General features: G+C 35.3%; 1 pseudogene; it reads left to right on the forward strand.

Annotated features, from left to right (window-relative positions):
* The first annotated feature begins 1,318 nt into the window (after positions 1–1,318).
* LOC115950343 lies at positions 1,319–3,030 on the forward strand (annotated as a pseudogene).
* The last annotated feature ends 11,062 nt before the right edge of the window (positions 3,031–14,092 follow it).

The raw sequence follows: 14,092 nt of genomic DNA on the forward strand, positions 1-14,092 counted from the left end.
CTCCCATGAGGAGTGGATCGGAAAAATAGAGAAAGAATATTGTAGCAATCAAAATTATACTTGTACCTAACTATTATTGATTTGTATGACAAAATGCCTCCTCGGACAGTGAATTCATTCAGCTCTATTTTCTTTGTTCTTACTTGATTATCTTTTAAATCCATACTAGCCGTTGTCAAATTCATTAGGGTTTAGTTCTTCAACCCACTCTCTACAAATTTATTTTACTAGGCTCACTAGGCCAAGATCCCATACATCTTAGGGTTGGGCTGCAAAACGCGTCCATACAATTATTATTATTATAATTATAAAATATAGTAAATAATAGATAATTTGATGTGAGTGTTTTGGAAAAGTAAGTGTGTAAAATTGAAAAAACAGGTTTTTATGCTAAAATCGATGTAAATTTTAGACAAATTGATCCGAACGCTCTTAGCATTATCTTAAAAAAAAAATGTCAAAACTACTACAAATTTTACAATGAAAAATTTACAAACTTAACAAGAATATTATTAATGTTACTTAAAAAGGATAATAAGTAAATGTTTTAATCACCTTTTTCTAATTAGTGATGTCTCAATTTGTAAATAGTAAAAATTTATAATACACCTAACATCGATCTTTCATGTGAATTACACATTTTAAAAAGTAAAAATATTATATTTTAAATAATAAAAAATTTTAATATAAAAAAATATTTGACTAAATTAATTATTTATAAACTAAATATTATTTAAGTGATCTTTAAAATTAAAAAAAAAAAAAAAAAAAAAAAACCATCTAAACCATCGCCTTTGAGACCTCAAATTAAATAATAATAATAATTAGTTTTCTTTTTCTTTTTCTTCCGCTGAATTTTACGTACGTGCAGAGGTTTTATGGTTACAAACTTTTTTGAGATGAAACTTTCATGTCGTCGAGGCAAAGAGTAGTTTTAGTTTTTTTTTTTTTTAATTATCCAAAAAATAAGAGTGTTAATATATATAAATATATATACATATAAATTAAGTTTTATTTTGTAGGCAATGTTTTAGTGTAAATTAAACATGTATTTTTATCTAACTATCTTTTAATTTTGTCTCTACTTAAACTTAGGGTGTAGGGGTATTTTGGAATAAAAAAATTTGATCAAGATGAAATCCCTTAAGTAATAATAGTGTGAGTATATATATATATATATATATATATATATAAATTAATTGCTGTCCTACATTTGACCGAACCCAACACGTGCTTCCAGTACTTCTAAAATCTAACAGTCAATCTATCATTCAAAGAGGCATCCGATTTCTTCTCTCTCCAATGTCAACGTAGCTAGGACTGTTATATACATGGTGAAACCAAAATAGTAGAACATTCCATATATAAGAAAACAAGAAAAAAAAACACAACAATGGTAGCTAGCTAGACGTACAACAAAAATGGAGATGACAAGGTGTTTGTTGTTAGGGTTTGAGGCAAGCAAGGCATACTTGTTCCTCACTTTGAACGAACTCTTCCTTGCTGTATTCGTGATTTTGGTACAGTCACTAACCTCCAATGGCGTCAGTGCCCTCGTCATTGTGGCCTACGAGCATGTCATCGCCACCGTTCTCTTGTCATTTCTCGCTTTCTTCCTTGGAAGGTCAGTGCTTTCATCTCGCCACGTATATGGAGACCTATCTTTCCAACAATGCACAGATTTTTTTTCTTTTTCATATAAACAAAGTTTAATCAGAAAAATTAACAATAGGCACAAAATAAATCTTCCAATTTTTTTTTTAAACAAATGAATTAAATTTTATAAACAATTTCACAATACTATAAAATCAAGTAAGCCAATGTTCTTAAAAGTTAATTTTTGTCACCTAGAGTGTAAACGTAATAGGTGTTAAATAAACGTAAAGTGGTGACAAGAGATTGAACCTAAGACTTGGAAGATGGTGAATTAATTCATTAAATCTAACAATTAGAAACAGTTCCTTGGCCAATCAATTACTAACAATACCAAAATAACTTTGATTGGATGTTAATTATAATTAAAAGACACTCGGATACATAAACTAAATGATGTACATGTTATCCACATGATTACAACAAAATGTGGAATTTCTCTGTTTTAGTTTTTTCCACGGTCTGATTTATAAAGCTTTGCCTACGATCAGTAACTTATAATAATAGAAATAATATTAGATAAAATAATAAAATATTTCTCACAATAAAATAACATACTTTCGGTGCTATTTTATTACATTAAAATTTATTATTTGTATTCGATTTATGTCCATGTTTTAAGCCTTTAGCTGTCCTTGGTCGCAGGAACAATAGGCCTCCTTTCTCCATCAAGATACTATGTTATGCACTCCTGTTGGGGTTGTTGCAGTTAAGTATAATGCTTCTTCTTGTTCTACAAACTTGAAGTTTTTCTCAGATCAGACTAGTTCAGGACACTTGATAATTTTACACATATGGTAAGAGGCCTAATTGCTACAAAGAAGCTCAGTTTAACCAAAGTTAGCACTTGGCAGACCTCTTCATGAAAGATTTCACCATTTTTTGGTTTAATTATCATTATGGAAACATACCAATGTGACGCGACATATTGAAAGCTAACTCCTGTCCTACTTTGAGCAATATGGTTAATTACTTTCAACTTTTGTAAACTGGTGTCTAGGATTTCTCTTAGCCAAGTGCTATTCACAATGTCCCTACAATTTGTAGCATCAACCAATCAAAGCGTTGGGATCAACTTGATCCCTTCACTAGTATTTGTAATGGCCCTCATTTTCCATCAAGAAAAGCACAAATGTTAGAGCATCAACGGGCAAGCCAAGATATGGGGTTTGTCACTCTCGGCTGCCGGAGCATTGGTTGTACTGTTGTGGATGGGGCCAGTTGTGTTAAACTCTATATTGTTCAACATTCAAGCAACCAGTGATGTTGTCACTGGCAGCATAATGATCATTGTTGGAGTACTTGTAAAAAGCTTTTCCAATATTTTGGTGGTAAAAAGAAAAGAATAAAACTCTTTGTAATTTGATCAATGATTTTACTTCAACTTAGAGTATAAAGAGTATGTTAACGGGTGGCTTTAAGTGGATTATAAATATTTAAGATAATAATTAGTATTTAGAGTATGTTAACGGGTGGATTTAAGTAGATTATAAATATTTAAGATAATAATTAGTATTTAGATTGTGAAGTGAGGAGTGATTTCTCTCTCCTTCTTCTTCTTCTTCTTCTTCTTCTTTTTTTTTTTTTTTTTTTTTTTTTTGTATGGTACTTTAGTTTAAAGAAATCAAGTACTAGATAATTTTTTTTTCTCTTTTTTTTCTTTTATAATTTTATATTATTAAGGGTATTATAAATATTTAAGATAGTAATTAGTATTTAAATTGTAGAATGTGGAGTGATTTATCCTTTTCTTTTTTGTATGATACTTAACTTTCAAGAAATCAAGTACTGGGTAAATTTTTTTTTTTTTTTTTTTACTCTTTTTCTTTTGTAAAGTTTATATTATTAAGGGGATTATAAATATTTAAGATAGTAATTAGCATTAGGACTGTGGACTATGGAGTGATTTATCTTCTTCTTCTTCTTCTTCTTCTTTTCCTTTTTGTCTGGTACTTTATTTTCAAGAAATCAAGTATTAGGTAAATTTTTTTTTTCACTTTTTTTTCTTTTATAAATTTTTGATTATTAAGTAGATTATAAATATTTAAAATAGTAATTAGTTTTTAGATTGTGGATTGTGAACTGTGGAGTGATTTATCTTTATCTCTTTTTTTTTGTATGGTACTTCACTTTCAAGAAAACAAGTACTGGATAACTTTTTTTCACTTTTTTTTTTTCTTTTGTAAATTTTAGATTATTAAGTGAATTATAAATATTTAAGATAGTAATTAATATTTACAGTGTAGACTGCGAAGTGATTTATCTTTGTTTTTTCATTTTCTTTTTTTATGGTACTTTACATTCAAAAAATCAAGTACGGGGTAGTTTCTTTTTCACATTTTTTTTTTTTGTAAATTTTATATTATTAAATGGATTATAAATATTTAGGATAGTAATTAGCATTTAGATTATGGAATGTTGTCACACCCCAAACCCGATACCTGGATTTATGACCATGACTAGCGTGTTAATATCAAGCCTAAACCTGATATTAACAAGAACCAACTTAACTTTTTGAAAACTTTTACAAAGCTTTCCTCTTTCTTTAAATCCTTGTTTCTTTACTTAAATTATATAACCTTTCACTTGACATTCAGAGAATCTACACTATACTCGAAATATAACATAATCTACCAATCATTTAATTCCCACACTTTCACATAATACATCTCTTAATACTTTAAAGTATACAACTTTCCTTAGATCCTAAAATACACAGTACTACAAAGCTAAACATCAAATTCCTAATTTAGGATCTATACATATAAAACTGAAACCAGCTCCTTCCAAAACTCGACTAAGGCTCTCTCTGCTCCAAAATAAAACCTGCTAACTGAAAGAGTGGAAGGGGTGAGCTACACAGCTCAATAAAGGTAAGATATATGAGAATTTAATAAGGATGCATGTAAATTAAATTATTTCATTCTATGAATATTCGAACATGAGAACATCTTTTCATGCATAGTATTTTATACTATTCATAATAATAGCTTATACGCTCTTCATAGAAAATAATTGTTCTCCTTTTTCTTATCAGGTTAATATTACCAAAACCTTTCGGATTAAACTTCTTTCATTTCCTACAAAGTCACCATATGTATATTCTTATTACAAAATAATCATTTTAACTTAAATCAATTAATCGGCAACCTTGTATTAAACTAGAAACATCTTGACCCAATAAGAAAACCTTTCTTTATAAACCTCCTTCCGAAAAATATTATAACTTTCATAATCATAAAACTTAACATTTTATAAAGAACAAGTATCTGATAACTTTTAAACATAACTTATACTTTCATCAGAAGCTTTACCTTTATAGCATAACAGAACTTCAGAAACTTTTATCTTTAATGAACAACTTTTCTTTTCATTAGAAACTTCTTCTTGCCATGAAAGCTTTTACTTTTCACAATACAATTAAACAAAACAATTCTCTCATGATTAATAACATAACATAGCTGTTCATAACATATTGGTTAGTCCATGTCTGATAAGCTGTACAGAGAAAGCCTCATCACATTTGGGTGACCCCGTGTGCATGATATTGTACTCTTTGAGAGGCCTGATGGCACATCTCCTCAAGGTTTTATTCCTCCCCGCCGTCCGTACACATTGGGGAGAAGGCCTTATTTAGATTAGAGTTACGGGCAACCCCATTTCTTCTACTTTAAATGGCCTAGAGTTACGGGTAGCCCCATTTTCTCTACTTTAAATGGCCAAACATATAACATTTTTCCATGGAAAGCCAGTAATTAACTCCTACTAGCCGAGTTCAGATTACCAGAGGACATAACCTGAAAACATTTTATACTTTACATCATACTGAAATTTCTTATTTTGCATGACATTTCATGATAATAGCATTTCCATTCTTTTCTTTAAACATCATGTTCGCGGAATTAGTAATAGCATCAATATGCTGAAATCATATACATAAGGTTTCGAAAGGTCACGAACATATCTTTGTCAGAATAATGATTACATGCCATATCTCTAATCAAAAACATTTTAATGCATAATATACTTTAAAATAACCTCATGACTTACCAAATGCCCATATAACTTATCCTTTACCTGAAAGCAGAGGAACCGAGAGCCTAAAGTCGAAGGAGCTTAGACTTGGATACTGGTAACACCTAAACCAAATATCAAAGCTTATTACTATCTATAATTCCTTATCATAAACTTCATATTCATCTCAAAGCCTATCTCTTAAAATCAAGGAAGTCCTAATCCCACCTCAAAGAGGTTCCCACAAATACAAAATACATTCATCAGACAACATGATGTAATAATCATAGAGAAACCAATTCATAAAATTTATATATGATTCTAACATACCAAAGGATGAGCATATTAAATTACAGCTCAAAATATTCACCCTAACTTTAGAATTAAATCCTCAAAGTTAGGCATGTCCCTTACTGTTCACTGTTCTATTCCAGCAGCATATGCCCCATTTGTAAAATACAAACGGGCTGACCAAACACATCCAATTGTCATGAAATTTTATATAACTACTCCCCTGTTTGTTCATTATAAACCATAAAAATTTCGGAGTCAAAGAATAAACCCATGATTTACTAAAAATCACACAAGACAGCATACTCAAATCTGCCCTGACAGAATTTCTTGCTACTTAAAAGTTAAACCATTATTTTTATATTAATCCAAATGCTGTGAGACCAATTCAATAACAACCAAAAGTGTCTTAGGTTTCATAGCAATTATCCTTAGCATCTAAATTCACTATATGAAATTTAATACATAATTTATCATGCATAAACACAGAATCTGTCACAGTGACAGCTTTGCAACGTTTTATCGTAAATCCACAAACAATTATCAAACGATGGTATTTTCATATGAGAATTTTTATACACTCATAAGACATGTTATAAAACACTTACATACAGTCATTTAACCATTTAGAGTAAAATAAACACAACCAAAAATCCCAGCAGCAGCATCAAAATACTCATCTTAACTTTTTCTTACTTCCTTACTCCTAAAAAATCATTAATTAGTAAAAACCCTAACCTACCTTCAACAAATCACCAACACAACTTCAAAGCTTCTTAAAACAGCATATATATATATATATATATATGTAGACTTACATGAAAGGATTTTCCTTTCCTAGTGGCTGGACCAGAAGGTATGAGAGGTAGAGAGCTTGAGAGAGTTGAAAGAAGCTTCCTTCTTGCTGCTGGACTTTCTGTCTGGTGCAGCCAAGAAAATGAGATAAGGGGAAGACTTTTGGGTGGGGTTTTGTCTTTCTTTTGGTGTGTGAACCGGTGGACTTAAGAGGAAGACTCAAGGGAGCTTCCTAGCACTTTCCTTAAGAGAAAAGAGTGTAAAGTGAGGTGCAAATTTCTGATTTGCATGGATCCGTGAGAAATGGGAGCAAAAGAGTTTCTTGAGTCTTCTTTCTTTGAGAAAGTCAAAGAAGAGATAAAGGTGCAACCAATAAGAACAAAGAAAGAAGAAAACAAAAAGTAAAGCAAGAATGACCAAGGGAAATTTCTGGTGCAGCCAAGAAGTCCAGCAAAAATATCTTGGGTGAACTATCTTGGGTGACATACGTATATTGCTAAGGAAAGGGAGGATAACTCATCTTTTCAAATTTCTTGCATTCACACTCACTTTTCTACCAAAATAATTTCTTGCATTCACACTTACTTTTCTACAAAAATAATATCATTTTGCATATATATATCTTATAACTTAACCACCTAATATAGTTTTGTACATGCTAAGTATATATTTATAATACAAATAGTCATTTCAATTATTTATAATCTTTACAATTCTTATTCAATGACATTATAAAATAATATGTTTATTAAATACTCTTATATTAATTTTTGTAAGTAAGTGGCTTAAAATATTAATCATACTTAACCACTTAAACACATAGTTTAATTATAAAAATTGAGTCGGGGTGTTACAAATGTGGAGTGATTTATCTTTATCTTTCTTTTTTTTATGATACTTTACATTCAAGAAATCAAGTACTTGGTAATTTTTTTTTCACTTTTTTTTCTTTTAAAAATTTTATATTATTAAATGAATTATAAATATTTAAGATAGTAATTAATATTTAGAGTGTGGACTGCGAAGTGATTTATTTTTTTTTTCTTAATTTTCTTTTTATATGATACTTTACTTTCAAGGAATCAAATACTGGGTAATTTTTTTTCACTTTTTTTTTCTTTTATAAATTTTATATTATTAAGTGGATTATAAATATTTAAGATAATAATTAGCATTTAGATTGTCGATTGTGGAGTGATTTATCTTTATCATTTTTATCTTTTTATTTTTATATGGTACTTAACTTTCCAAAAATCAAGAATTAGGTAAATTTTTTTCACTTTTTTTTTTCTTTTGTAAATTTTATATTATTAAGTGGATTATAAATATTTAAGATAGTAATTAGTATTTAGATTGTGAACTGTGGACCGTAAATTGTGGAGTGATTTATCTTTTTTTTTTCTTTTTTTTTATGATACTTTACGTTCAAGAAAACAAGTATTGAGTAAATTTTTTTTTTCACTTTTTTTTTTCTTTTGTAAATTTTATATTTTTAAGTGTATTTTAATATTTAAGATAGTAATTAGTATTTAGAGTGTGGACTACGAAGTGATTTATCTATTTTTTTTTCTTTTTTTTTGATAAAATTGTTTTCTTTTTCTTTTTGTAAGGTACTTTATTTTTAAGAAATCAAGTACTGGGCAATTTTTTTTTTCCACTTTTGTAAATTTTATATTATTTAGTGGATTATAAATATTTAAGATATTAATTAGTATTTACATTTGTAAGGACACGATTTTGTGACGAACCTAACAGTATTGGGTTCGTACGTAAAAGGCCCAGACAATATGATTTGTAGAGCGTGGGTGTAAAGAACTAGGTTAACTGTGATATCTACCTCCAAGATTTACTCTCAAGCCCGTTCACGGTTTTAAAGTTGGTATAATGAACGTTTCTCTTTAGTGATTAGTGCAAATCCTTTTTTTTTTTCTCTTCCTTTCTCCTTTCTAGTTTATGTCTGTTCTTCTCTTTTCTTTTCTTTTCCCGATCCCCTTCTTCATGTTATTCTTTTAGTTTATATACCCCCCTTTTGCGCTCCATCCTTGCCGCACACGTGTAGGTTATGTCCGGAGGATTTCTTTCTGTCCCATCTGGCACCTCCTGGAACTTCCTATGGGCAGCTGTAAGGCTGCTTCCCTACTGTTCAGGTATCACCTCCACATTAATGCGGCCAGAGAGTTAGTTGAGAGGTCATTAATGCGGAGGCAGCTGTAGTTTCAGATATTTGTTTGCCTTATCTCTTTCATCTTTAGTCGGCTACTCTACCCTCTGAGATGACCTAATTCTGAGATCTGGTCGCAGCGAGACCACGTCCTGATCATCCTCGGACGCGATCTTCCTCGGACGCGTACTGCCGAGGAGAATGGTGTCCTCGGACGGGTATACAGCCTCAGATGGGCCACTGGCCCAACGATCCTGAACTAATTCTGAATCCTATGGGCCTATTAATCGAACGATCCCCACAATAGCCCCTCAAAATCCTACTTTTCGACTCCTCAGGAGAAAAGGTGGATTTTGACGTCATAAGCCTGCACCTGTGCGCATTTTGGGGCATGCCCCTAACACTTCAGCACCCCGATTTTGGCAGCATTAAATTCTGACAACTCCCTTGTCTCCCACGTTCGACGGTGAGATCCAAATCAAACGGTAGGGGGCTTCTCTTGTTTTGTGAGTGGGAATTTCACCGCTCACAATCTTCACATGACTATAAAGGCGCTCCCAAATTGAACCTGCACCTTACCCTTAATGGTTACGTGGTTCCAGAGCTTATACATTGAATCTGCCTTCTTCTAGTCTTCACTGTTCTCCTGGCGACTACAAATAATCGTACGTTGTCCGAGGTCCTTCCTTTGAACCTGTAAGTCCACTTGAAGCTTTTACCATTTTTATTCAAAACCAAAAAGTTTTTTCTCTACTAAGTCTCTTTAGAAAAATGGGGAAACAGAGGAATCCCTTTCGATGTCTCGTTGACTCCGAGAAGGGTATTAGAAACTTCCACTCTAAGTACAATATCCCACCAACGGTAGGGATGAGGTATGCATCCCAAGGGGAGTGGATTGATGCTAGGCAAACTGGGGAAGTGGTTATCCCCATGATCGCCTTTATTGAAGGCGGGATGACCATCCCCATGGGTAGTATCACTAGGGGTTACCTTAATTTCTTTAGGCAATCCCCCACCCAATGCGCTCCCAATATGTTTAGGGTTTTGGGGAGTATAGACACTCTGAATCAGATAATGGATCTAAATCTATCCCATCATGACGTGAACTGGGTGTACAGCCTTCACCGCCTAGCTGACCAGGACTATTATCTCAAGTCGAGATATCCTGCAATAAGGCTAATTCAGTGCCTCCCTACTTCAAATAAGTACCTAAAAGAGGATTTCCTTATTTTTTCTGGGGAATGGCATGATGGTCTACCTTGCCCGACAGTAGAGGGAACACCAGGTGGGTGCGAAGTTATAGGCCTACGCTACTTAGCTCGTGAACACATTTTACTTACCTTTATTATTTTCGTGTCTTACGACTTTAACTTTAAAATTAACGGTTTTGCAGATAGACGCTACACGAAGCCCAATCTCAGATTAGTCAATAAAGCGAGCCTAGACAGGTTATTGAAAGCTGAAATATACGTGAACGAGACTGATGGTCAGCTACGGGCAGCACATTTAATTCTTGGCTATACCCCCTTTTCTTTTGGCTTTCAGGCGCCGAAGTGCGTGATTAGGGCACGCGATCCTCGGCTTCGCCGTATCAGTGTTGCCTACAAAGGGTTCATTGTTCCAGAGGGTATTCCACTTCCCAAACACACACCTCTCACAGAGCCTCTTTTCGTGGCCAGCGTCTCGACGGGGCCTTCTTCACCCTCACCTTCCCTCAAGAAAAAGGGAACCAATAGGAGAAGGACAAGGGGAAAAAACAAGGAAACCGTTGTAACAGTATCTGAATACACGGACGGTTTCAAGATTTTCGATCAGCCCACAAGCCCCGAGGAAAGTTCTGACGAGATGGGGGTACAAAGGAAACCCCAGAAAAGCTTGATGGAGCTGATAGGAGGTCAACAGGGAAAATCTGCACCTGCCCAAACAATACCATCCCAGGTTTCACCTCTTCCAGCCAGGTCTCCTCCTCCAGTTCCTCGCCACCCTCCTCGATCATCTCCGTAACCAGCGCTGCCCAGCGCTGCCGAGCAAGAGAAGCCCAGAGAACAGGAAGGTAAGGGGGTGGCAGATGCGAGCAAATCTTGTCCCACTCGAGAGGAGGATGTTCAACGAGCTGCAAAGTAGCAGAAAACTAGGCACCCCGCTACGCGGGGCCAAGAGAAATCCGATTCCCCACATCCCGATTCACAAGCATGGCTGCCAGTTCCTATGCTTGGTGGGGAGCCCCTGCGAGATGATGTCTCTATAAGGGATTTTAACGGCGGCATTGGGTGTCATGTGGCCTCGGCCATAGAGGAGGCCTTATTGCTCCCAAAGGATATGATTGAGCTAAAGAATGTGAGGAAAAATCAACTCATCCTTGACAATAAACGATATTTGGGCATGGTGAGAAGCTGTCTTTTACACTGTTCCATTCTGTGACTGTTACTAATGCGCACTTTTCATTAACTATAACGCTAACTCACCCCCCCTTATTTTTTACAGATCATCCAAAATACCTTCAAGCTAGATGAGATGCTCAATACTTGCTCCAACCAGCTAGATGGTGAAAGGAAAAGAAGGGTAATGGCTGTACAAACCTTGTCCAAATCTGAACAGGATCTAACCAACGCAAGGAAAAAGCTACAGGTCGAAGAAGAAGCTCGCAAGAGTGCTGAATCGACATCAGAAGGCTACCAGAAGCAGGCCGAAGAACAAGCCAAGCTTCTGCATAAGGCGAATGCCGAGCTGAAGAAGACTCAGGAGCAAGTTCTCGTTCTTAAGAAGCACCTAGAAGAAACTCAGAGGCTAAGGGAGAAAGCTGAAAAGCTCAAAGAACAAGCCGAGGAAACGAAAATCAAGTCCGAACAGGCAATGAATGAAGCCGAGCAGAGGGGCTACGAAATTGGGATAGCTGAAACTGAGAAAGCTTTAAGAGCCGAAGTTTCGGAGGTGTGCCGCATCTTCTGCGCGAGAACCTGGAACGAGGCTCTTAACCGTGCCGGGGTTGAAGCCTCATCTGAACTACGTAAGCCAGAGAACGTATATTACCCCGAAGCGATACGCCCCTCAGCCCCTCAACCATACCAGGTTGATACTCCTTCCCCAACTATTAACCCTAACGAGGAGGTTTTGCCTCGCAATTCCCCTCCAGAAGCTTCCCCAAACAAATCCACCACTGCTTCAAAGGCAGAGACGGTCTCACAGGGTTTTCAACAAGAATTGGACTCCACAGTTCAATCAACTGGGGGCATTACCAATTTAAGATTAAAAAAGTAGAAATTGTTTTGTAATTTTAAATAGACACTTAATAGAGGACTTTCTCGCTTATTTTCTTATCATTCTGATTGCTCTAAGTTATCTTCGCACTTACTTACTTTGTCATCGTAACTTTGTATGGGTTCATTTCACCCACCTTTTTCATTGTACGTCAATCTTGCATTCGAAGCTCTCTCTTTCTGACTCCTTAATGAATGCTCATAGGGCATTATTTTCACCAAGTTTATGATTTGGAAAACTCATCACCACTCTATTTACCATTTAATAATTCGATACACCACTTAGCAGGTCAATTTCTACCGAGTTTATGGTCTGAGGATTTGGCATAACCTAGTTTTTGTTTTAACAATTCAGTACGAATGATAGGATGTTAATTTCCACTAAGTTTGCGATCCGAGGACCTGGCATAACTTAGTTTCTGTTTAACAATTCAGTATGAATGATAGGATGTTAATTTCCACTAAGTTTGCGATCCGAGGACCTGGCATAACTTAGTTTCTGTTTAACAATTCAGTATGAATGATAGGATGTTAATTTCCACTAAGTTTGCGATCCGAGGACCTGGCATAACTTAGTTTCTGTTTAACAATTCAGTATGAATGATAGGATGTTAATTTCCACTAAGTTTGCGATCTGAGGACCTGGCATAACTCAGTTTCTGTTTAACAATTCAGTATGAATGATAGGATGTTAATTTCCACTAAGTTTGCGATCCGAGGACCCGGCATAACTCAGTTTCTGTTTAACAATTCAGTATATGATAGGATGTTAATTTCCACTAAGTTTGCGATCCGAGGACCCGGCATAACTCAGTTTCTGTTTAACAATTCAGTATGATAGGATGTTAATTTCCACTAAGTTTGCGATCCGAGGACCTGGCATAACTAGTTTCTGTTTAACAATTCAGTATGATATGACAGGATGCGAAACTTACAGGATGCATATTTGACGTAAGTTAAAAGAGAATATTTGAATTAAAACTTCTTTACTAGTAATAATACCTTCTGAGATTATTTACATTCCAAGGATGGAGTACAGGTTTTTCATCTAGGTCCTCTAGATAGTAAGCCTCCTATTCCTGCTACAGAAGGTAATCTGATATGGTCCCTCCCAATTGGGTCCCAGTTTTCCCCAATTTGGATTCTTAGTGGCCCCCAGGACTTTTCTCAACACCAGATCTCCTATAGCTAACGGCCTCATCCTCACATTGCTATCGTAGCACTGCTTGAGTTTGTGCTGGTAGTAAGCTAGCCGAACCATCGCGCTCTCCCTTCGTTCTTCAATCAGGTCTAAACTTTTTTCCAACATCGCATCATTATTACTAGAAGAGAATGCACTGGTCTTCAACGTTGGGAATCCAGTTTCCAGGGGAATAACGGCCTCGGCCCCATAGGTCATGGAGAAGGGAGTTTCTCCCGTCGAACGCCGGGGTGTTGTCCGATACGTCCAAAGCACATGTGGTAGTTCCTCCACCCATCTTCCTTTCGCGTCGTCTAGTCTCTTCTTAAGCCCATGGACAATGACTTTGTTAACAGCTTCAGCCTACCCATTGCCTTGCGGATAAGCTGGAGTGGAATATCTGTTTCTTATTCCCAGTTCTGAACAGTATTTCCTAAAGGCATTGCTATCGAACTGGAGCCCATTGTCCGAAACAAGAGCTCATGGGATTCCAAATCGCGTAACAATGTTCTTCCAGACAAACTTCTTCACATCTACGTCCCGAATGTTCGCTAAGGGCTCAGCTTCAACCCATTTAGTAAAGTAGTCTGTGCCGACCAGCAGGTACTTCTTGTTTCCTATAACTTTAGGAAAATGGCCGACAATGTCCAACCCCCATTATGTAAAAGGCCAAGGGCTTGAGAGAGGGTTAAGAACTCCTCCGGGTTGGTGGATATTCGGAGCATATCTTTGACACTGATC

This window comes from Quercus lobata, chromosome 1 (genome assembly GCF_001633185.2).
Source record: "Quercus lobata isolate SW786 chromosome 1, ValleyOak3.0 Primary Assembly, whole genome shotgun sequence".
Taxonomy (NCBI): Eukaryota; Viridiplantae; Streptophyta; class Magnoliopsida; order Fagales; family Fagaceae; genus Quercus; species Quercus lobata.